Here is a 23,466-nt window from a genome sequence, read left to right as displayed (position 1 = left end):
TCAAATCTTTACCCAAAACATGAAAACTTCACAACACAAAACTCAACAGAAAATCTCATGAGCTCCGTTAGTATAAGAAAACAAACCACCACTTCAAGGTACTGTAATGAACTCATTATTTATTTATATTGGTGTTAAACCTACTGTATTCCGACTTATCTATGGTTCATACCCCCCGATAGTAGCCATAGATTCATTAAAATAAGCAAACAACACATGAAAAAGAGAATCTGTCAAAAACAGAACAGTCTGTAGTAATCTGTAAGTTTCGAATACTTCTGTAATGCCAAAAATTCTGGAATAAATTGGTGGACGTGAGTAATTTGACTATTAATCATCTGCATAAAGAATAGACCTAATCGCACTCTCCAGTAAAAAATGGCAGAAAATCTCATGAGCGCTAAAGTTTCTGTTTTTTACAGCAAGATCACATAAACTTCCCCAAGTCTTCCCAAAGGTTCTACATGGCACAAACACTAATTAAAAGCATAAAAACACATCTAAACAGAGGCTAGATGAATTATTTATTACTAAATATAACCAAAAATCAAGAAACAAAAATAAAATTGGGTTGCCTCCCAACAAGCGCTATCGTTTAACGCCCCTAGCTAGGCATAAAAACAAAAATAGATATAGGTATTGTCACGATAATGATAGGGCAAATCACAAAAACTCATCTCATCCTCCCTACGTTCAGCGGAAAGTTTTCTTTGTGGCAAGCAAAAGTAATCAAAAGGGCTAAATTTAATGGGACAAAAGGCCGCAAGATCAAGCTCGGGAGGTATTGATTCCTCCTTTGGCCCCTCATATTGCTCAACCAATTCATCATTATAAGCTAAATTTAATGGGACGAAAGTCCCCAAGATCAAGTTCAGAAATCCTCTCAACTAGCACGTTGGTAGAGACCTTTTCTCTAAGGTTTTCATTAAAAGCAACATGATCTAGAGATCATAAATGCATTATGTCTTCTTGATAAAAAAAGATTGCTTCTATGGGGGGACGGCCGGCATCCACCCTGTCGGTGTCAAAAACGGCGGATCTCGGGTAGGGGGCCCCGAACTATGCGTCTAGGATCGATGGTAACAGGAGGCAGGGAACACGATGTTTTTACCCAGGTTCGGGCCCTCTCGATGGGAGTAAAACCCTACTCCTGCTTGATTGATATTGATGATACGAGTATTACAACAGTTGATCTACCACGAGATCGTAGAGGCTAAAACCCTAGAAGCTAGCCTATGGTATGATTGTTGTATATGATCTATCGACTAGCCTGGCCTCGGTTTATATAATGCACCAGAGGCCTAGGATAACAAGAGTCCTAGCCGAATACGCCGGTGGGGAGTAGTCCTTGTCTTGATCACCAAGTCTTGTGGAATCTTCCATGTATGCGGCAGCTGTCCGAACTAGCCCATGAGTATACAACCATGGGGGTCCTCGGCCCAATCTAACAGATCAGGAGACGATGTGGTGAGTACCCCCTAGTCCAGGACACCGTCAGTAGCCCCCTGAACCGGTCTTCAAGTTAGGGACGCTCCTCGATTCTTCCGAACTGTTCTTCATCTTCGGTTGTCGGTCTTGAAAACTGGTTCAACAAATCTTCTCATCTTCAATCTTGAGGATCGCCGAAATGCATTCAACGAGTTTACACGTCGGGTATCCGAGGAGCCCCTTTAAGTTTCCGGCCTTTATCAATGCCTTGTTATTTTTATGCCACACCTCGGGTTTGAAGTTGTTCCCGGGAGGCAGTGTCCTCTTGCGTCCAAGCTCTAACGCCGGACTGCATTTGAGGTATCTTTTGCAGCCGAGCACCAATGTCGGACTGCTTCCGAGCTCTAACGCCGAAATGTATCCGAGCTCCAACGCCGGACTGTGTCCAAGCTCCAACGCCGGACTATATCCAAGATGTGATAGATCATCTTGGTCCAAAAAAGTTGAAGGAGTTTAGTCGAGATTAATGCTAGAAATGCACTCTATGGAGCCAGCCACTAGCGCCCGAGCTTTATGTCGGACTGCTTCCGAGGTGGTGCACCACCCCGACTGTGGGCCAATTTTTTGTCAATATTTTTTATTGGTGTAATTTATTCTCTGCCGAGATATATTGCTAGTAACCCTCAATGTGTGTATTGGTTTAAAACCCGAGATGCACTTGAAGGATGATGTAAGACCACTGATCCCAGTAGTCGCTGAGATTCAGGTTGATTTGCAAAATCGGCCTGAGGATCAAGTCCTAGCTCGGCAGAATACTTCGGGATACAAAAAGCGGCGTGCTCAGTCCTCGAGACTCAAGTTGGGTGTGGTCGACCAACCTGAGGATCATAATCTCCTCGGAAACTGTATTGCACTTAAAATTTTCTGCATTGGACAGGCAATGAAGTAGCCCCCGAGACACTGGTCGGGTGGCAACACCAGATTAGGGGATCGATGTGCCCCTTTAATATTTGTAAATAATAAGCCTGAAGCCCAGTAGCCCCCGAGCCTTAATGCGGGCACGGGTGGCCGAATTAAGGATCGATATCCATAGTAAAATCACAAATTATGTGTAATGACTCTATGTATCCAAGTACTTTACATCCTTAATGCTCGGATCCGCATTGTACAAAACTTTGTTGACCGACCATCGGCTTCCACCTCCTCGGCTAGTAGCCGAGGAGTGTTTGTCCTACTTTATAAAGCCTTTATGAGGGCAAAGATTTACGACAAACAAGGCAATCTGGCCATACGGTTTTATAAACAATGGTACACAGAGATATATGTTATATTACTGTTTAACATAAGAAATGTCTTCCAAAGAAAATAGTCCCGCTATCGGTTACTTTCTTTGGGTTGTCATGCTAAGCATGATCATGAAACCTCAGCTCTAATGTAAGAGCAAAATATTAAGGATTTAGTTTGGGAGGCTAGTTAATAGCCCCCAGTAGTGTTCGGCGACAGTCGAGGTCAAGCCGTAAACACTTCGGCCATTGTTATGAATGGCCCGTCATTTAACACCGTCATCGGATTGCTGACCAGTTTACGCTTATTGTGACAGTCAGTTTTCAGCTTTCTCCACTGAGGTGCTTAACCATGTGAGCTGGAAGCATAATCGCAGTGGTTCTCCCTTTGCACACCTAGCCGAACAAAGCAGAACATAGGAGGCAAGCGCAGGAGCCGGGTAACCCAACTATTGACCGAAGACACAATTCGAAACCAATGCATATATAGTGAGATCCGAGAATGTTTTTGCCGAATCTATGAAGGTGTCCGGCATTGCACTGTGAGACTTGTGCTGGAAACACACAAATAGTTTAAAAGTGCTAAAAAGCTTGGAAAACCAAAAAACGTCAGAAAAAACATGACGTCCGAACAAGATCAAGTGTTCGGTGCCAATCCGAAAATTGGAAGAGAAAGAAAAAATTGTGCTTCTATCGTGTTTTGACAATGACCAAGAAGAAAACACATTTACAGCTCATATATAAATGTTAAGAGCCCCCAAGTGACTTGGGTAAGAATTTTATGTATAATGATTGTATGTACCAAAGTACTTATATCATATGTGTGTTCACCCGAACTTTAAACGCGTCTTAACCGACCGTCGGCTTCTCCCTCTTCGGCCAAGGGCCGAAAAGTGTCACGTACTCCGCCTGTCGAGAGTATCGAGGGTGTTTCCGATGACCAGGCAATCAGGCCATAAGGCTGTAATAGACAAAGCGTGCTCAGGGAACTTATGCTATATTACTAACGAAGTGTAAGAAGCATCTTCGAAGAAAATAGTACCCCCACCGATACCTTTCTTCGGTGCTCATTATTACTATGAGACTTGTGCAATAGATTTTTTGTACTCATGAGTTCCGTTGTGTGCCGACCATGATTGAAAACAATAAGAGCGCTAGCTTTCGGCTTCACCCAGTCTAAGGTCAGAGCTCGGATGACCCAGTCGTGACAATCGCAGAGGTGCTCCCTTTACTCCCTAGCCGAACAATCGGAATGTAGGGGTAAGCACAGGAGCCAGGCAACCCAGCTTGCAAATTGCGTAGGTCAATATGGTGCATATTGTGGCGTAATACACGAACAAGGAACGAAGCCGTACAAGTATAATCATATGCATCAGGAAAAGCTCCATCAAGGGAGCCCCCAAGTAAATGGTGTATTTGAATTTGTGTGTCACAAACAAAGTTTTGACAAGGAGATTATCTACAAGCAATTTTTTTTCAAAAAGGTATAATGCTTGGTCGAACCGAACACAAGTTAAAAAATTATAACTTTGAGCATGAAGGCAACTTAGCTAGTTAATGTGTTCGGTATTGATGACGCGGCCCGAGCTTGATGCGGGACAAGGTTCCATCCCCCAAGCCGGTCCCAAGGTGGTGGAGCAAAGAGCTCGGCACTCCGAAGTGGTGACATAGCACGGTCAATGCGGGCCGGCAGAGTGATGCCGAAGTCCCTGGCATGGGGTAATGAAGTGTTGACGAAGCCCCCCGTCCAGCCGAGGTGACGTGGTATGTCAGTACGCCGAGTTGACGATACTGCCCAACCCGGATCATTTTCCTGTGCAAAAAAATAGTGCAAACCAGAGATAATAGTAATAATAATAATTAAAAAAATCGTTGCATAATAAATAATTTATGCAAAGTGAGTAATAAAAGAAATATGGCTTGGCGCCGGAGTCAATGTCGAAGCAGGGCGTCGGCGTGATGAGGTAAAGGCGTGGCAAAGCCTGAATTCACAGGTCGGTCCGAGTTCCGGATGCGGCGTTCGCCGGACCATGTACGGAAACTGACCAAACCACCATGCGACCATCGTTAGCGGCCATCATTTGATAGACCTGTGTACATATGATGAACAAACCAGAGTAATAATTCCTCGGGAAAAATTAACCCGAAAAAGCAAAAAAAATACTAGGATTAATAGCACCTGGTTTATTTGTTGTAGCAATCCGAAGAAAGGTGATTTCAAAAATTGGGACTCGATCCTCACACCCATTGCCTGATGGGAGATAAAGCGATGGTATGGCGATGCTGGAAAAGGTTGGCTCGCTGAGGCAAATCCCTTGGTCCAGCTAACATGACAGAGCTGGTCGGCTAGTAACGCCGAAATCTCCGGAGTAGGTTGATGAAGAGATGGCGAAGCCCCCGGTCCAGCTGAGATGTCAAAGCCTCGATGTCAGCCGATGAGTCAAAGTAGGTCAGCGTGATGGACACCAGCTTGAAGAAGCAATAGTGCAGCCCTGCCCATGCAGGTCATGACGTGGTCGATGCCGGCTTGATGAAGTGACCGTGCGGCGATGCCAGTATGCCCACTCCGTGTAATCGGTGGGGAAGCGACGTTGGTGATGATTTATCCTTCACGATGCCAGACTCTTGTTCGGCTTGCCAAGACGATGATCCGAAAAAGTTGAGCTCGGCTCAACAAAGTGACGACGTATCTAGCGCAGGTCGGCAGCCTTGGAGCAATATTGCCGGACTGGTTTGACACCAGCATGATGATGAAGATGACCTCAGGGAAGGCTTAAAAATTTACGGGCACATGTTTAAAAACAACGCACAATACCCTAGAAGAGAATTCCTCTAAAAAGGTTGTCCAATATCACGTTCATAAAGAAACATGAATTCGGGTCAGATCCGTATTCACGCAGAAAACAGATCCGAAAATTGGTCCACTCATCGGAAGGTTTCCGGAGTTTGAACCGTCAGATCGAGCCGAAATTTGGAGGGGTGGTAGATATGGGAATTCCGCAGTAGATGAACGGCTGGATCTTCCAAAGGACCTCTGAGCCGAGCTCTGGAGACCACGCCCTAAATTCGTCCAGATTCTCGTCCAGATTTGACAGGGCTTCGGTATATCGTAGTTTGTCGAAGATTACTCTATGGAACTCGACGAAATTTTCCAGGATTGTTGTAGACTCGATTCCGCACAATTCCACTAAAGCGATCGTTAAAACGACACTCGAGGAGGCGGTAGCGGCAGATACGCTTTCGCTGTCCAGAAAAACAGCACGGTCGCCCAAGGGCAATGTTGACGTTGAGCCCCCGGGCTCCGTGGATGATTCCTCCATGATCTTGATAGAGATCAGAGTTGGTGTTGATGAAGGACCTCTTCCGAACATGACGATCGGAGGCAGGGCACAGTCCTCAGTCAAGCCAAGGTGACCAGTCGAGCCGGTGACGAAGATGTCGACGTCGTAGTTAATCTGCGGACGAGCCATCGATCCTTTTGTCGATCACACAGCGGAAACTCCAAATGAAAGCACCAATGTCGGTGTAAAACCGGCGGATCTCAGGTAGGGGGTCCCGAACTGTGCGTGTAGGATTGATGGTAACAGGAGGCAGGGAACAGGATGATTTTACCCAGGTTCGGGCCCTCTCGATGGAGGTAAAACGCTACTCCTGCTTGATTGATATTGATGATACGAGTATTACAAGAGTTGATCTACCACGAGATCATAGAGGCTAAAACCCTAGAAGCTAGCCTATGGTATGATTGTTGTATATGATCTATTGACTAGCCTGGCCTCGGTTTATATAATGCACCAGAGGCCTAGGATAATAAGAGTCCTAGCCGAATATGCCGGTGCGGAGGAATCCTTGTCTTGATCACCAAGTCTTGTGGAATCTTCCATGTATGCGGCAGCTGTCCGAACTGGCCAATGAGTATACAGCCATGGGGGTCCTCGGCCCAATCTAACAGATCGAGAGACGACATGGTGAGTACCCCCTAGTCCAGGACACCGTCACACCCTATAATGCATAAAAATTTCATTGGCTTCTCTTATTATAGATCTGAACTCATGAGCTAAAAAGATGGTAGCTGCTCGCTTAATAGAAGAATGCTCAATATTGGAAAATTCTAGAAAAATCTTTTGGATGCAGGGGTGCATATGAATAAATTCTCTTTCAAGTTCAACTATGAGCGAAGATATAGCATCCGCAAAACTACTAGTTCTATGAAGAATAGACCCTCCCATGGTGGGTAAAGCACCGGCACAACTAAAGAAATCTTGAATAACTCCTTTTCAAATAATATTACCACTACCGATCCTAAACCTTTTAGTATGCAAAATAGTTGGTTCTTCATGAGGATAATCAAAAGCATCAACATTTTCCATGTTATTACCACTATCCTTATCAACGATAACCTCCCCAATTTCAGACATGATGGCAACAAATTGCACAAAGAACAGGAAAAAAGCAAGAACAAGAGCGAACAAAAAGAGGGCGAATAAAATGGCAAGGGTGAAGTGGGGGAGAGGAAAACGAGAGGCAAATGGCAAATAATGTAATGCGAGGGATAAGAGTTTGTTGTGGGTACTTGGTATGTCTTCACTTGTGCATAGATCTCCCCGGCAACGGCGCCAGAAATCCATCTTGCTACCTCTTGAGCTTGCGTTGGTTTTCCCTTGAAGAGGAAAGGGTGATGCAGCACAGTAGCGTAAGTATTTCCCTCAGTTTTTGAGAACCAAGGTATGAATCCAATAGGAGACTACATGCAAGTCCCTCGTACCTGCACAAACAAACAAGAACCTCGCAATCAACGTGATAAAGGGGTTGTCAATCCCTTCACGGTCACTTACAAAAGTGAGAACTAATAAAAATAATAAGATAAATGTTTTTGGTATTTTTGTTGTATAGATTGGAAAATAAAGATTGCAAAATAAATGGCGACAGAAATAGCTTGTTGACAGCAGAATAATATAATGGAGAATAGATCCGGGGGCCATAGGTTTCACTAGTGGCATCTCTCAAGATAGCAAATTCTACGGTGGGTGAACAAATTAATGTCGAGCAATTGATAGAAAAGCACATAGTTATGAGAATATCTAGGCATGATCATGTATATAGGCATCACGTCTGTGACAAGTAGACCGAAACGATTCTGCATCTACTACTATTACTCCACACGTCGACCGCTATCCAGCATGCATCTAGAGTATTAAGTTCATAAGAACACGGTAATGCATTAGGCAAGATGACATGATGTAGAGGGATAAACTCAAGCAATATGATATAAACCCCATACTTTTATCCTTGATGGCAACAATATAGTACGTGCCTTGCTGCCCCTGCTGTCACTGGGAAAGGACACCGCAAGATTGAACCCAAAGCTAAGCACTTCTCCCATTGCAAGAAAGATCAATCTAGTAGGCCAAAACAAACTGATAATTCGAAGAGACTTGCAAAGATATTTAAATCATGCATAAAATATTTCAGAGAAGAATCAAATATTGTTCACAGATAATCTTGATCATAAACCCACAATTCATCGCATCTCGACAAACACACCGCAAACATAATTACATCGAATAGATCTCCAAGAGAATCGAGGAGAACTTTGTATTGAGATCCAAAGAGAGAGAAGAAGCCATCTAGCTAATAACTATGGACCCGAAGGCCTGTGGTAAACTACTCACACACCATCGGAGAGGCCATGGTGTTGATGTAGAAGCCCCCCGTGATCGATTCCCCCTCCGGCGGAGCGCCGGAAAAGGCGCCAAAGATGGGATCTCACGGGTACATAAGGTTGCGGCGGTGGAAATAGGGTTTCGTGGTGCTCCTGGATGTTTTCAGGGTATATGGGTATATATAGGAGGAAGAAGTACGTCAGTGGAGCTCCGAGGGGCCCACGAGGGTGGGGGTGCGCCTACCCCCTGGGCGCGCCTCCCTTCCTCGTGGCCTCCTCGCTTCTTTCTTGACGTAAACTCCAAGTCTCCTGGGTCATGTTTGTTCCAAAAATAACTCTCCCGAAGGTTTCATTCCGTTTGATATTCCTTTTCTGCGAAACACTAAAATAGGCAAAAAAAACAGCAATTTGCACTGGGCCTTTGGTTAGTAGGTTAGTCCCAAAAATAATATAAACAGGTATATTAAAGCCCATTAAACATCCAAAATAGATAATATAATAGAATAGAACAATCAAAAATTATAGATACGTTGGAGACGTATAAGCTTGGTGACTCGCCCGAGCCCCCAACCCCCCCCCCCCCCCCCCCCCCCCGCCCCGCCCCCGGTGGAGGAGTTGGAATCTGCATCCCCGCTGCTCCGCTCCCCGCCTCCCGGCGTCTTGTCCCTAGAGGCCCCTGCTGCCGGGTTCTCCCCGCCTCCAGAGCCCTCAAGTCACCCCCTTCCGTGACCTCCGCCTTGCGTAGGCTCCTCAATCGTCTGTGCCAAGATGACCCTGCTCCCGGCTTCCCCGACGGTGGTGACTGTTGATGAGTCGACATTGGTGACTACTCTGGTGGTCCCCACCCCTCCCCTGCGGTCGGCCACCTACTCCAGGCGGGGCAGCTCATCCTCGTCCCCGGTGATGGCCTCCCACCGCAGCGCTCGGCTGGACATAGCTCGGCCGGACGGTAGCCCGGCCCTCCCCATCCCCGAGCGAGTGGAGCGCGAGGCTGCGGCTCACAACCTCGAGACAGGTACCCCCAGACACTCCTGCTAGCTCTTCTACTTGCCTATTCTCTGCCCTTGAGGTGGCCCCGCCCGGCCACCTTGCGGAAGTTGCGGTGGATGTCGCGATAGTTTTTCGGGGAGAGGTCGCCCCCCTTGTCCAAATCGAGGCCATCCGGGCCCGAGAGATCCTGGACGGTAGACTGGCTGAGGCCCACTCTCGTCTGCTTAACCCCCTCCCCGACCCCGGCTCCCTTCATAGACGTAGACCCACCTACCCAGCAAGGTAGGCCTAGTCACTGCCTCGTGCTTGGAGACTCAGAACTCTGCGGCTGCACCCGCTCCGGACGGTGGCCCTTCACGCGGTGAGCACTTCTCATGTCGTGGGGTCAAGCAGCCCCCCGATAGCCCCTTAGATGCAGACCTCTTCTGGAATATCCATGGCTTCGGCTATGATGGCCGCCGCTGCCAACTCATCGAGTACATGCGGGACGAACACATTGACATCGTAACCATCCAGGAAACCATGTGCAAAGAGTTTGCCCTGTCCAAGCTTGAGAGGCTTAGCCCCCACCTATTTGCGTGGCACAGGCTCCCTTCTAGTGGGATTGCTGGTCACTCAGGCGGCATCCTATTAGTTGTCAAGGATGCCACCTTCGATGTGGGTGGGATGGACAGGGGCGAGTTATTTGTTAGCATGGAACTCTTTGAGCGGTCAATAAATCTCAAGTGGGAGATTATTATTGTCTATGGTTCAGCGGACCATAGTTGATCTGCCTCCTTCCTCGAGTAACTTAGGCGGAAGGTGTCGGCCGCCCCCTTGTCATTTGTAGTGGGTGGCGACTTAAACCTTCTCCGCTTAGTGGAAGATAAGAATAATGACTGGGTCAACTTCGCTCAGATGCAAATGTTCAATGACTGCATCGTGGACCTTGGTCTTCGCGAGCTTGACAGGGTAGGTGCCAGATATACCTGGACCAACCGCCAAGCGAACCCAACCTGCTCTGTCATGGACCGGGTTCTTGTCTCGCCTGAGTAGGAGCTGCACTCCCCCCTTGCCTCTCTTCGAGCCATCACTCATATTAGCTCCGACCACATTGCTCTTCTTCTCTCCTCCGAGAATGATCGACCTCCACCCCCCTAGATTTCCGTTTGCAACATTCTGGCTCCACCAGAACGGTTTCACCAAGGCCGTCCGCGGTCGGTGGGAGGACTCACAGCTTGCCCCACACCGTGGCATGTCGGCGGTGGAAGACTGGCACTTCTGTGCCAAACGCTCACGACAGATCATGAAGGGTTGGGGCACTAACCTCGGGCGCGACCTTCGCGAGCGTAAAAAATCTATTCTCACTGCCATTCACACCTTGGATGTCCGCGTGGATTCGATGGGTCTCGCCCCTGATGAATGGCTCCTTCGTTATAACCTGGAGGACCAGCTTTCGGTCATTTAACGAGGAGGCTTATTGTCGCCTGAGAGGGGCCCAAAGTGGGTACTAATGGGTGATGCCAACACGGCTTACTTCCAGGTCATTTCCAACGGCCGTCGGCTACGTAACTCGATCGCACTTCTTTGGGAAGGCGAATCCCTTATTCAGCGGCTGGCCGATATCCGGGCCCATGTTGATGGCTTCTATAAAGCCCTATTCTCGGCCTCGCCTAGGGGAGGCCTCGCCTTAGCTCCTACTTTCGGCAAGGGGAGCAGTGTGTTTCGGCTGATGAGAATGCGGCCCTCACGGTCCCAGTCTCTGAGTAGGAGGTCTGGACTGCCATTAAGGGCATGAACCCCACCTCTGCGCCGGGCCCAGATGGGCTCCCGATTAAGTTCTTTCAAGCTTTTGGAATGTCATCAAACCGGAGGCGATGGCCAAATTTGAGGAATTCTCTATGGGTGCTTGTGATCTCTGCCGCCTTAACTATAGGGTCATCACCCTCATCCCCCAGGTCCCTAGCGCGGCGGATATCCGCCAATTCCGCCCCATCATAGTGATCAATGTGATCTTCCGCATCCTGGCAAAGGGGTACGCCAATAGGGTGACCCCTTTGGCCAACCGCATCACTCATCCGGATCAGTCGGCCTTCATACATGGACGTTTCATCCTTGATGGAGTCCTTGTCTTTCACGAGGTCCTCCATGAGGCCCGGTCCAAACACCTCAAGGCTGTCTTCCTGAAGATTGAGTTCCATAAAGCCTACGACACGGTCAGTTGGCCCTTCCTTCAGGAAGTATTGCTCCGGAAGGGATTTGATGACTGTTGGGTCACGAGGGTCATCCATATGGTCTCCTTGGGGAAAACCATGGTCAATATCAATGGGGAGATTGGCCCCTATTTCCCTACACTATGTGGTGTCAGACAGGGCGACCCTTTCTCCCCATTCCTTTTCAACATGGTCGTCGATGCCCTTGCGTCTATCGTCGACAAGGCAAAGACAGCCGGGCACATCCGTGGTATTGTTCCCCACCTTGTCGGCGGCAATGGGGTATCTCTGCTCCAGTACACAGACGACGCCATCATTATGGTGGAAGGGTCGATGAATGATATCATGAACCTCAAGTTCCTCCTTCGGTGCTTCCAGCAGTTCTCGAGTCTCAAGATCAACTTTGATAAGAGCCAAGTCATGGTGTTGGGTTACTCTCTGGAGGAGAGTCAGAGTATTGCCAACCGGTTCAACTGCCTGCTGGGTTCCTTCCCCACAACCTACTTGGGGATCCCCATTAGTTTTTCCCGGCTGTCAGTTGTGGATTTGCGCCCCTCGGTCCTCAAGCTTCAACACCGCTGTCGGTGTCGAAACCGTCGGATCTCGGGTAGGGGGTCCCAAACTGTGCGTCTAAGGCGGATGGTAACGAGAGGCAGGGGACATGATGTTTCACCCAGGTTCGGGCCCTCTTGATGGAGGTAAAACCCTACGTCCTGCTTGATTTATTCTTGATGATATGAGTATTACAATAGTTGATCTACCACGAGATCGGAGAGGCTAAACCCTAGAAGCTAGCCTATGGTATGATTGTCTGTTCGCCTACGGACTAAAACCCTCCGGTTTATATAGACACCGGAGGGGGCTAGGGTTACACAAGGTCGGTTACAAAGGAGGAGATATACATATCCGTATTGCCTAGCTTGCCTTCCACGCCAAGTAGAGTCCCATCTGGACACAAGAAGAAGTCTTCATTATTGTATCTTCATAGTCCAACAGTCCAGCCAAAGGATATAATCCGGCTGTCCGGATACCCCCTAATCTAGGACTCCCTCAGTAGCCCCCGAACCAAGCTTCAATAACGATGAGTCCGGCGCACAGTTGTCTTCGGTATTGCAAGGTGGGTTCTTCTCCATCTTCCGAGCGTTTGTAAAGCAATGTCCGGTCCCATAAATGTTTGGACCTCTTGGCTTCTGTGCCCAATAAGGGCTATCTCCCATGCGTCGAATGAATACGAGGCGCCAGGGCATTTTTACATTCACCCCCCTAGCCAGATAAATATATTGTCTATTAAAGGGATGGGGATCCTTAGATCCAATCCATACCCTCCTCCCCCAGTAAGAATCCATCAGAGCGCGTTTCAGAAAGATCCATTCCAGCATGGCCGACCTCTGCAGCTCCTCCTCCCGCCCCGTAGCCCTAAGCTCGGTGATTGGGAGAGGTGTTCAGTCCCGCATAGTCGATTAGTCGAACTGCAGACTAAGGGATTTCTCTCTCTGGCGTATATGGTGCCCGTTCGAGCCGGGCTTGCCACCTATAATGGCGGGGAGCAAGCGGAGAGCTTTCCCTGCCCCTCTATGGGGGAACGGGTCTGCCTTGTTCCCTATTCATTAAGGGGACTCGGATTTCCAATTCATCCGTTCCTCCGTGGGCTCCTGGAGTTCTACGGCCTCCAATTACACAATTTCACTCCCGCCTCCATCCTACATATCGCCGGCTATGTTGCTCTCTGTGAGTTGTTCCTGGGCTGCGAGGCTCACTGCGAGCTGTGGAAAAGGCTATTTTGCCTCGTCCCTCGCACACAGAGGGGGTCACTTTATCAAGTGGGCGGAGCCGAAATATGGCGCATCGCCGATACCAGATACCTGTCCGGTACCCCGAAGAAGTCGTCCAAAGACTGGCCCTCCGAATGGTTTTATATGGAGGACGTTCCCCTCCCGGACCCTGTTCGGCGGGGTCTTCCTGAGTTCAACAATGCTCCTCTGAAGAAACGCCGAAGTTGGCGGCCACGAAGCCCCCAGGTGGAAGACAATGGAGAAGTCCTCTATCTGATGAACTAAATTAAAGCACTGGCTCGATCAGGATTGACAGTAATCGAAGTTATGTCGATTTGTATAATGCAGGGAGTGCAACCACTTCAATATCGTGGACACCCCATGTGGTGTTTTAAGGGGGCGGATGATGCCACCCACTGTGGGCGTAAGGGTCCGGACAATGCTGCCGCTTTAGCGAAAATTCTATCCGAATTGTTCAAGGGTGAGGAAGAGGAGTTCACCAGCATCAAGCCACGGGATGGACTCTCTCTGTACAATCCTCCAAGCTGGGTAAGTTATATCTCCCTACTCCCATTTCTCCCGCATTCTTTGTCGTAAGTATTCACCTCTCCACTTTGCGGCAGGAACTGCGAAAAGCCATAAAGGAGGTCAGCAGCCCTTCTCCACAACCAGAGGACCCTGACCGGGCCCTCGACTCTAGACTTAAAGAAGATCTGGTTATATTCGTGGAGCTGATAGACCGGTAGTTCTATCAGTTAACCTGCGATGATGCCATGGTGGCCATTACGGCCGAATATCCCGGACTGCTCCCTGCGTCGCACGTAAGAAAAACCAAAAATCCCAACTCCAAAAACTAGGATCCCCTTTTAGACACTTCACCCACAATATACACATGGAATTTTTACAGGGAAGGCATTCGGGATGCCCTGCCGAACCCGCAGCAACTCGCCAGCAAGAGGCGCCGAGCCGGGTAGGCCAAAAAGGAAGGTGGTCAGGACGGAGATGCCGGCGCAAAGGTATGACAAAAACCCCGCTCCGTGGTTGTCGTCTTTCTCAAAATATAATGACGTCCGTGTTTCTTTAACAGAAAAAACGCTCGCCGGAATATGTCCGGCGATGTTACTAATCACGCTTCCACCAGTCGGTCGCCAGGACCGGACATAGAGGCGGAAACCGATATGGGGCGGGCGCCGGATACTCCCCCTACAGAGGATGCGGATAGATTATCCGCTACAAACTCAGAAGTGGAAAGCGCCATGAATCATAGGCGCCGTCGGGCCGTACTCCGTGACGCTTGTTTCTCACCAGAGGCATTTGATGCCTTCAATTCTGGAGAGGCGTACCTCCGAGCTGCTCAAGATGGTATAGCCAGGGCCACGGATCAGTATGTAAAGGATGTATAGGTAAGTAAATCTGACGATTTATATGTATCAGTAGCCCCTAAGACTTGAAACAGTTAGCAGAACTGATTTAAGGATCATATTTATTGTGCAGGTTCTTACAGAGAAGAATACTAGGCTGTCACAGGAGCTAGAGGAATGGAAGACCCAAATGCGGGCCGCTGTTGCCGCATTTCAGGAACCAAAAAAGTCACCCGCTGGTAACATTTACTTTAAAGAATGATGGTTACCATATAGTGTGCGGCGTGGCTGTAGATCTAACAATGGATGTTGAAGATGAATCCGGAGAAAATCCGGAGGACCAGCATGTTATGCGACAGCTAGAAGCTGGCAAACGCGTGCTGAATGAGGTTAGGCGGGAGAAAACAATCTCCAAGACGCCAATATCAAGCTGAGCATGGAACTAAAAGACATTCGAGCCCAGCTTGCAGACTCCATGAAGGAGAATATGCGGCTTCGGCGCGGCATTTTTAGTAAGTGCTTGAACGAATCCTTTTAAAGGAGTTCGGCGAAGAAGTCGACTAACAACATTGTGTCTGTAGGTATGCTGACGGGTCGTCCCGCGGAGGAAATGTCCGAGTTTGCGGGTGATCTTCTAGCCGAGCTCTCACATCTGCACGAACAAGTTTGGCAGGTGATGCAAGGTGTTGCCCAGGCTTTGTGGCCATCCGTCTCCCTGCCAAAGGGCGTTGCAGAGCTTACGGAGAAGCTCAAGGGAGCACGGTGGCGCTTCCGATTATGGAATATATTGGCCTATCGATAGGGTGCCAGAGAAGCCTGGGCCATGGTGAAGACGTGGTATACCAAGGCAGACCCAAATCACATGGCCGAGGGCGGACTTGTGGGGCCCGACGAAAAAGAGATCCCCGTTAGCTTAGTTTATGGGCAAGTAGAATTAGCCACAAAGTATTCCCAACAGGATTGTAAGCTAGACCGCCTGTTGGATGGTATAGAAGAGGAATTTAGTCGGTCTGCATGACTATGTAATTAAAGTTACATGTATAATGCCTTCTAGCCGGATTGTAGATCATTTGTCTTGGCGGACCTTTTCGCTTCAACCTCGGGACCCGACAGTCCAGAGTGTATCCGAATACCCGCTTAGTTATATAAGAACCGGGGTATGCGTGGAGACCAGGCGTAGGGGTCATTAGTGCTTGCACAGACAAGTGCCCAACTAGTTATGTTATATTACATGGGTAGTAAGAAACATCTTCCAGGGAGAATAGTTCCGTTAAGGGTTCCTTTCCGTGGGTAAGCATGCCCTAAAGTGCATGCCCGGACTGCAATAGGAAACACAGGAAAAACATCTGGGGGCAGATATGGACAATAAACAAAAATCATCTTTTGTTCACCGACCGAATATTCCCTTAAGAACGCTAGCTTTCGGCTTCACCCAGTCTGAGGTACACATCCGGCTGACCCGGCAGTAATAATCGCAGAGGTGCTCCCCTTATGCCCTAGCCGAATTAACGGGAACGTAGGGCATAAATACAAGAGCCAGGCAACCCAACTTGGCCAAAACTTAAGTCATATTGATGCATATAATGGCGAAAAAGGTACATGCGGAAGCATGACACATGTGCGGGGCCTGAGGCCCAGATAAATAATTAAGCTTCTATGAAAGAAGCCCCCAGGTATGATGAGCGCGGCTAGCGCATCTATAGTGTGCAAGCGAGGCACAAGTTGGCCCTTGAAGGCCTAGAGAAAGAATAAAAGAAAGGAAGAAAGAAAAACATGACAGATAATGTATGTGCAAAAAATGGACAAAGGGAGGGGACGAACATAGAGTCCGGTGCTAGGTGTAGAATCTTTGGAGCTTGGCCACGTTCCATGGATTCGGCTCGAGTCGACTAGTCGATGCATCCCGCAGTAGGTACGCTCCACCGGTCAAAACTTGGTCAATAATGAAGGGACCTTCCCATTTGGGCTCGAGCTTGTTCTTTTTCTTATCCGGCAGGCGTAGAACTAGTTCGCCAACGTTATAAGTTTTGGCCTGTACTTCTCTGCTTTGGTATCTGCGAGCCTGTTGCTGATAAAATGCGGAACGGGCTTTGGCTACGTCACGTTCCTCCTCCAGGGTGTCCAGACTGTCCTGCCAATTGAGCTCGGCTTCTCTTTCTTCGTACATGCGCACTCGAGGTGAGTCATGAATTATGTCACAGGGCAAGACTGCCTCTGCGCCGTACACCATAAAGAAGGGTGTATATCCGGTACTATGATTCGGCATGGTCCGTAGCCCCCAGAGTACGGAGTCGAGCTCCTCTACCCAGTGCGTGTTAGACTCCGTTAAGGAACGCACTAATCTGGGTTTAATGCCGCTCATTATAAGACCGTTTGCTCGCTCGACTTGGCCGTTGGTTTGTGGGTGATAGACTGAAGCATAATCGAGCTTGATGCCCATTTTGCTGCACCAGAGTTTTACCTCATCGACTGTGAAGTTTGTGCCGTTGTCAGTGATGATGCTGTGGGGGATGCCATAACGGTGTACGGCCCCAGATATGAAGTCTATCACTGGTCCGGATTCGGCTGTTTTAACAGGTTTGGCATCTATCCATTTGGTGAATTTATCCACCATGACCAGTAAGTATTTTTTCAAAGATATGAAGTCTATCACTGGTCCGGATTCGGCTGTTTTAACAGGTCCAACCATGTCAAGCCCCCAGACCGCGAAGGGCCATGTAATGGGGATTGTTTGGAGGGCGGTGGGTGGCATGTGGCTTTGATTTGCAAAGAGCTGGCAACCAGTGCAACGTTGGACCAAGTCCTGTGCATCTGCCCGGGCCGTTGGCCAATAGAATCCTGTACAGAAGGCCTTGCTTACAAGAGCCCGGGCTGCGGCGTGGTGACCGCCGAGTCCGATGTGGATTTCTACCAAAAGGTTCCGCCCTTCCTCTTCGGAGATGCACCTTTGAAGGACTCCGGTAGTGCTTTTTTTATACAATTCTCCCTCATGGACCCTGTAGGCCTTAGATCGCCGCACTATGAAGCGTGCCTCATTTTGGTCCTCCAGAAGTTCCTGCCTAGTTAGGTAGGCTAGGAATGGTTCTGTCCACGGGGCTATAATGGCCATCATTACGTGGGCTGAAGGTGTTATTTCAGTGGCGGAGCCTCCGATTGTGTCAGAGTGTTCGGTATCGGGCATTTTGGCCGGGTTTGGACTATTGTTACCGGTGTCCCCTTCCCATACTACGGATGGCTTGAACATCCTTTCCAGAAATATGTTGGGGGGGACCGCATCGCGTTTTGTGCCGATGCGGGCAAGGATATCCGCCGCTTGATTGTTTTCCCAAGCCACATGGTGAAATTCGAGCCCCTCGAACCAAGCTGACATTTTTAGGACGGCGTTTCGGTAGGCCGCCATTTTCGGATCCTTGGCATCAAAGTCTCCATTTATTTGGGATATTTCAAGGTTTGAATCCCCACGCACCTCCAGGCGTTGAATGCCCATGGAGACTGCCATCCGAAGACCATGCAACAGAGCTTCGTATTCAGCTGCGTTGTTGGAGTCTGTATACAATATTAGCAGTACGTACTGAACGGTATCTCCGGTTGGGGACGTCAGGACGACACCAGCCCCTAGACCAGCCAGCTTTTTAGAACTGTCGAAGTGCATCATCCAATTGGAGTATGCGCCGTACTCTTTAGGGAGTTCAGCCTACGTCCATTCGGCGACAAAGTCGGCCAATTCTTGCGACTTAATGGCTCGTCGAGGTTTGTATGTTATGTCGAACGAGAGGAGCTCAATGGCTCATTTAGCAATCCGGCCCATAGCATCGCGGTTGTTTATAATATCATTATGTGGCACTTCCGAGGCTACTGTAATCGAACACTCTTGAAAGTAGTGTCGCAGCTTCCGGATGCCATGAATACCGCATAGGCTATCTTTTGATAATGCGGGTACCGTGATTTGCATGTAGTGAGGACAGTGGATCCATAGTATACCGGCTTTTGAAAAGGGAATTTATGTCCGTCAGCTTCTCGTTCGACGACGAGCACTGCGCATACAACTTGATGAGTTGCCGCAATGTACAACAGCATTGGTTCGCCGATGTTTGGTGCAGCCAGGATTGGGTTGGTTGCCAAAATGGCCTTTATTTCTTCCAATCCGGCAGTGGCAGCGTCCGTCCACTCAAAGTGTTCAGTGCGGCGAAGGAGGCGATAAAGGGGTAAAGCCTTTTCTCCTAAGCGGGAGATAAAGCGGCTTAGAGCCACCACGCATCCAGTTAACTTTTGGATTTGTTTGAGGTCTCTTGGGGTAGCCAACAGTGACAAATCTTGGATTTTGGTCGGATTAGCTTCAATACCTCTACTGGAGACAATGAAACCCAGGAGCTTTCCAGCTGGTACGCCGAAAACGCATTTTTCTGGATTGAGCTTGATGTCGTATGTTCGGAGGTTGTCGAATGTGAGCCTCAAGTCGTCTATCAAAGAGTCGACGTGTTTGGTTTTGACGACCACATCGTCTACATATGCCTCTACTGTTTTGCCGATTTGTTTCTCCAGACATGTCTGAATCATGCGCTGATATGTTGCACCGGCGTTTTTGAGCCCAAAAGGCATTGTGTTGAAACAGAAGGGACTGTATGGTGTGATGAATGCCGTTGCGGCTTGGTCGGACTCTGCCATAATGATTTGGTGGTAACCGGAGTATGCGTCGAGGAAACACAATGACTCGTGTCCTGCGGTAGCATCGATAATTTGATCGATGCGGGGGAGGGGGAAGGGATCCTTTGGGAAAGCTTTATTGAGGTCCTTGAAATCGACACAAAGGTGCCAGGATTTATCCTTCTTTGGTACCATCACCAGGTTTGCTAGCTAGTCCGGGTGTTTTAACTCTCTGATGAATCCGGCCTCCAATAACTTGGCTAGTTCCTCTCCCATGGCCTGTCTCTTAGGTTCGGAGAAACGCCGAAGAGCTTGCTTGACCGGCTTGAATCCCTTTAGGATATTGAGGCTATGCTCGGCCAGCCTGCATGGGATCCCTGGCATGTCTGAGGGGTGCCAGGCGAATATGTCCCAATTCTCGCGCAGGAACTCTCATAGTGCGGCGTCCACGGCGGGGTTTAACTGTGCCCCGATGGAGGCTGTTTTTGTAGGGTCCGTTGGGTGGACTTGGAATTTGACTATTTCATCCACTGGTTTAAAAGAGGTGGACTTGGATCTCTTATCGAGTATCACGTCATCCCTGTCCACTATGGAGCGTAGCGTGGTTAATTCCTCGGCCGGGAGGGCTTCGGATAATGCCTCGAGGGCCAGTGCGGCTGTTTTGTTTTCGACGCGGAGTGCTGTGTCCGGATCACTGGCGAGGGTGATGATTCCGTTGGGCTCGGGCATTTTGAGCTTCATGTACCCATAATGGGGTACGGCTTGGAAGATCGTGAATGCCTCACGTCCTAAAAGGGCGTGGTATCCACTGCTGAACGGGGCCACTTGAAATGTAATTTCTTCGGACCTATAATTCTCTGGTGTACCGAATACCACATCTAGTGTGATTTTCCTAGCGCATCGTGCCTCCCGACTGGGTATGATTCCCCTGAAGGTTGTGCAACTTTGCTCAATGTGGTTCCAGTGTATTTCCATTTTTTGAAGAGTTTCCTCATAGATGAGGTTTAATCCGCTGCCGCCGTCCATGAGTACTTTGGTGAGTCGAAAGCCGTCCACAATTGGACTGAGGACCAGTGCGGCTGGTGCTCAGGCAGTTCGGAGTTTAGGTTCATCACTAGCATTGAAGGTAATAGCAGTGTCACTCCATGGATTTATTGCTGGTACGTGGCAGATTTTGGCCATGCTGCGGAGTGTTCGCTTGCGCCTATTATTTGACGCAAAGGTCTCACAGACTGTTAACACTGTATTGTTATCCACGGGATGGTGCTCTGTGGCATTTGGGATAAGAAGATCCTCACCACTTTTGGCCACCTACCAGAGTATCCAACATGCTCTAAGGCTGTGCGTTGGTATTGTATCTGCTGTACTATGAATTTTGCAGGGTCCGTTAAGCCATCCCTCCAGTATGGTTCCATGCCCTATAGAGGATTTTTGTTTCTTTGCAACTAGCTCGGGTGCCTTACGATAGTGCACCCTTTTACTTCGGACTGGGTGTGTATTCGGAGCCGGATTATCCCAAAATTTTGTTTCGGTTTTCCAGGCGTTTTCCATCGCACAGTACTTTCGTACTATGTACGCCAAGTCAGCGAAGCGTGATATGTCACGGCGACTTAAGGCGTTAAGGATTCCCTTGTCCGTGCAATTATTACAGAAAAGTGAGGCTGCATCTTCCTCGCGACAGTCCTTAACCTTGTTCATCACAAGGAGGAATCTGGCCCAATAATGATGTACTATTTCATGGGGCTTGAGGGAGTCCTGGATTAGGGGGTGTTCGGGTAGCCGGACTATACCTCCAGCCGAACTCCAGGACTATGAAGATACAAGATTGAAGACTCCGTCCCGTGTCCGGATGGGACTCTCCTTGGCGTGGAAGGCAAGCTTGGCGATGCGGATATTCAAGATCTCCTACCATTGTAACCGACTTTGTGTAACCCTAACCCTCTCCGGTGTCTATATAAACCAGAGAGTTTTAGTCCGTAGGACAACTTCATCATATAACAATCATACCATAGGCTATCTTTCAGGGTTTAGCCTCCTTGATCTTGTGGTAGATCTACTCTTGTACTACCCATATCATCAATATTAATCAAGCAGGACGTAGGGTTTTACTTCATCAAGAGGGCCCGAACCTGGGTAAAACATTGTGTCCCTTGTCTCCTGTTACCATCCGGCCTAGACGCACAGTTCGGGACCCCCTACCCGAGATCCGCCGGTTTTGACACCGACATTGGTGCTTTCATTGAGAGTTCCTCTGTGTCGTCGCCTTCAGGCCCGATGGCTTCTTCGATCATCAACCACGATGCAGTCCAGGGTGAGACTTTTCTCCCCGGACAGATATTCGTCTTCGGCGGCTTCGCACTGCGGGCCAACTCGCTTGGTCACCTTGAGCAGATCGAAAGTTACGCCCCTGGCCATCAGGTCAGGTTTGGAAGCCTAAACTACATGGCTGACATCCGCGGGGACTTGATCTTCGACGGATTCGAGCCACAGCCAAGCGTGCCACACTGTCTCGATGGGCATGATATAGCTCTGCCGCCGAACAGCGCCTTGGAGGCCGCACACGCATCGGTTCCGACCATTGATTCGGAGGCCACTGCACCAATCGAGGATCAGCGGTTGGACGCTGCCTCATGGGCTGCGATCTCAGAGGCGATCGATCCGAACTCCAGCCCCGCACTCTGCATAGCCCGTGACTCCGAGGAGCCGGATTCCTCTCCGAACTCCGAGCCCCCCGCGCCCCCGCTGATCGAATCCAATTGGGCGCCGATAATGGATTTCATCGCCGCGGACATCTTTCAGCACTCACCCTTCGGCGACATCCTGAATTCTCTAAAGTCTCTCTCTTTATTAGGAGAGCCCTGGCCGGACTACGGTCAGCAAGGTTGGGATACGGACGATGAAGAAATTCAAAACCCACCCACCACCCACTTCGTAGCCACTGTCGACGACTTAACCGACATGCTTGACTTCGACTCCGAAGACATCAACGGCATGGACGACGATGCAGGAGACAAACAAGAACCAGCACCTATAGGGCATTGGAAGGCCACCTCGTCATATGACATATATATGGTGGACACTCCAAAGGATGGAGATGTCGATGGAACAGCGGTGGACGATACCTCTAAGAAACAGCCCCAGCGTCGGCGTCAGCGGCGCCGCTCTAAATCCCGCCAAAGCAAAAACGGTGATTCCGGCACGGGAGATAATACTACTCCGGATAGCACCGAAGAACACCCCCTCCAGCAAAATTCGGCACAGGAGGACAGAGAAGCCAGCCCTCACGAGAGGGCGGCGGACCAAGAGGTTGGGGACGATAATTATACGCCTCCCTCCGAAGACGAGGCAAGCCTCGACGACGACGAGTTCATCGTGCCAGAAGATCTTGCTGAACAAGAGCATTTTAAACGCAGGCTCATGGCCACGGCAAGCAGCCTCAAGAAAAAGTGACAACAGCTTAGAGCTGATCAGGATTTGCTAGCTGACAGATGGACTGAAGTCCTTGCGTCCGAAGAGTATGAACTCGAATGCCCCTCCAAGAGTTATCCAAAGCGCAGGCTGCTACCCCGACTAGAGGAGGAAGCACCTACATCACCAGCGCATGACATGGCCGACCGGCCACCTCGTGGCCGCGACAGAGAGGCCTCTTGGCCCTCCACTCAAGCCATGCCCCGGCACTGCATCAAGCATACTAAGGCACGGGAAAATGCGCCCGACCTGCGCGACATCCTGGAGGACAAGGCAAGGCAAACAAGATCGATCTACGGATCGTGCAGGCGCCCCACGGCACGTGACGGTGATCGTCACTCCGGACGAAATGAATCCGGCCAGGCCGAACTCAACAGACAAAGCTCCTTCGAGTTGCGTCGTGATATAGCCCAATACTGAGGCGCCGTACACCCACTATGCTTCACAGATGAAGTAATGGATCATAAAATCCCTGAGGGCTTCAAACCCGTAAACATTGAATCGTACGATGGCACAACAAATCCTGCGGTATGGATCGAGGATTATCTCCTTCATATCCACATGCCCCGCGGCGATGATCTACACGCCATCAAATACCTCCCACTCAAACTTAAGGGACCGGTCCGGCATTGGCTTAACAGCTTGCCAGCAAACTCAATCGGTTCT

This window comes from Triticum urartu, chromosome 3, assembly GCF_003073215.2.
Source record: "Triticum urartu cultivar G1812 chromosome 3, Tu2.1, whole genome shotgun sequence".
NCBI lineage: Eukaryota > Viridiplantae > Streptophyta > Magnoliopsida > Poales > Poaceae > Triticum > Triticum urartu.
The sequence above is the reverse complement of the archived record's forward strand: the minus strand, read 5'-3'. Positions refer to the sequence as shown.